Here is a 2,673-nt window from a genome sequence, read left to right on the forward strand (position 1 = left end):
AACTAAGATTTGACCTGTTTCTTATGACTATTTATACAGTTTAGCTATCATAACTAAGTAATCAAGTAATGAAAATGATGCCTGGGCGATATGTATGTATTTGTGTGTGGCTAGGGGAGGGTATCAGCATAACTTTTAACCACTGTCTTTTTTAACTGAAATCCAGGTTAGTTTATCACGGGTTTTACTTTCTTAACCACTCTAACAGCAACCTTGCAATTTTCAGGGACTCTGTTTTCTTTTTCAGGAGAGTTCCAAGTGATTAAACCTCTGGCTGCTGTTAGGCTCCTTACTTGCTGAACAATCCAAGCACAGTTTACAATTATCTCTTGGAGAAAATGACAATGACAGGGCAGTTACTATGGATCCCCTGCTGATCCCAGGAAAAACTGGCTCTGCTTCTCTGCTCCTGGAGTGCCTCAAATCCCATCAATCACTCTGGCCTGTTTGTAAGAGCAGATTTTAGAACATGACAAGTGTGAGAGAGATGTGTCTTGTGCTAGAGGTCCTCACTCATGTTTTAACTCTCTCTGTGTCACTCTTCAGGAACAGAATATTTATAAGGCTAACCTGGATCTTAAACTACCTTTCTAGACTATATTTTAGATATCCAGAACCCAACTGTTCCTGCCCAACTGAGCATAAAACTGGCATAAATACTGCTTCTCAGGAGCTTCCTTCAGAGACGGGAATTTCTCTGGATCCTCGGAAACCAGCCTCTCAATGTGTTCTGGATGGAGTAAGAGGATGTGATAGTTATATGGTTTATTTGTTTGATAAAAGTAAGACTGTATATGAAGGACCATTTGCTCCCAGAAGTTTATCTGACTGTAAATTATATTGTACAGGACTGCAAAATACAGCTTCCCATTATACAGCTGCGTAAAGTATGGGCTGAAGCAGTGCACTATGTATCAGGGCTGAAAGAAGACTACAGCAGGCTCTTCCAGGGACAGCGAGCTGCCATGTTAAGTCTTCTTAGATATAATACTAACTGACAAAAATGAAGAATGCTTTGATCTCAGCAACTGAAAGCTAAACTGGAGTTTTTTCACAAAAGCATTCAACTTGACTTGGAAAGATACAGTGAGCAGATGACTTATGGGATATCCTCAGAAAAAATGTTAAAAGCATGGAAGGAAATGGAAGAAAAGGCCATCCACTATGCTCAGGTAGGTGTCATTGGATACCTAGAGGATCAGATCATGTGCCTGCACACTGAAATCATGGAGCTACAGAAAAGCCCTTATGGAAGACGTCAGGGAGACTTGATGGAATCTCTGGAACAGCGTGCCATTGATCTATATAAGCAGTTAAAGCACAGACCTTCAGATCACTCCTACAGTGACAGCACGGAGATGGTGAAGATCATTGTGCATACTGTGCAGAGTCAGGACTGGGTTCTGAAGGAGCTGTTTGGTCATCTGAGCAAGTTGTTGGGCTGTAAGCAGAAGATTATTGATCTACTGTCCAAGGTGGAAATCGCCCTCAGTAACATCAAAGAAGCTGACAGTACTGTCATGTTTATGCAGGGAAAGAGGCAGAAAGAAATATGGCATCTTCTTAAAATTGCCTATACACAGAGTTCAGCTCGGTCCCTTGTAAGATCCAGTCTAGAAGGTGCAGTGACCACCCCTCAGGCATCAGCATGGCTGCCCCCGACCTCAGCAGAACGTGAACATCCCCTGTCATGTGTGGTAACTCCTCAAGATGGGGGGACTTTGGCACAAATGATAGAAGAAAATTTGAACTGTCTTAAAAATAAGATTAAACTCAAAAAGAATTCAAGACAAATATTAATTCCAAAGTCATAAAATTCCTAGAAGAAAACATAAGCAGCAAAATCTGACATTTCTCATAGCAACACTTTTTCTGATGCATCATCTTGGGCAAGGGAAACAAATAAAAAATAAACAAATGGAAGCACATCATACTGAAAAGCTCTTGCACAATAAAAGAAACCAACGAAGTTAAAAAACAATTCACTGAATGGAAGAACCTATTTGCCAATGATATATTTGATAAATGGTTAATATCCAAAACTTATAAAGAACTTACAAAGCTCAACACCAAAAAACAAACAATCCAATTAAAAATTGGACAAAGGACCTGAATAGACACTTCTCCAAAGAGAACACACAAATGTCCAATAGATGTGTGAAAAATTGCTCAACATCACTAATCATAAGAGAAATACATTGTTTTTACATGAGCTTCGCTCCTTTTTCCCCTGAAGGAGTCAGGGAGAGAGAGACAGGAATACCAAGCAGTTCCTGTTGTACGTGCCCTAACCAGGAAATCAAACCAGCAACCTCTGCGCTCCGGGACAATGGTCCAACCTGAGGAGCCACTGCGCCACTTCACCCGCAGGTGTTGTAAGGTACCAAAAACTACAGAATTAATATTAATATTTTAAGAGGCTTGAAGAACATTTTATTAATTTGGGTTAAGGTGTGCAGAGAAATTGTGAAAAATAGTCTCTGAACTGTGTGATTGGCATAACCAGGATGGCCCTTGGCATTGTATTGTAAATGCAAAGGGGAGGAAAACATGGATCCCCAGACATTCTACCACACCTGTGGGGAAAGGGGTGAATGGCTAGCCAGGTACAGGGAGAGAAAAGCCAAAATAAACCTTTTTCTTATAGCAATGAACCATTTGTGGGCATTTGTC

The 2,673-nt window shown here is 40.6% G+C and overlaps 1 pseudogene; it reads left to right on the top strand.

Moving 5' to 3' along the window:
* The first annotated feature begins 469 nt into the window (after window positions 1-469).
* LOC136313635 (inhibitor of nuclear factor kappa-B kinase subunit alpha pseudogene) lies at window positions 470-1,814 on the top strand (annotated as a pseudogene).
* Window positions 1,815-2,673: the final 859 nt, after the last annotated feature.

This window comes from Saccopteryx bilineata, chromosome 9, assembly GCF_036850765.1.
Source record: "Saccopteryx bilineata isolate mSacBil1 chromosome 9, mSacBil1_pri_phased_curated, whole genome shotgun sequence".
Classification (NCBI taxonomy): Eukaryota; Metazoa; Chordata; class Mammalia; order Chiroptera; family Emballonuridae; genus Saccopteryx; species Saccopteryx bilineata.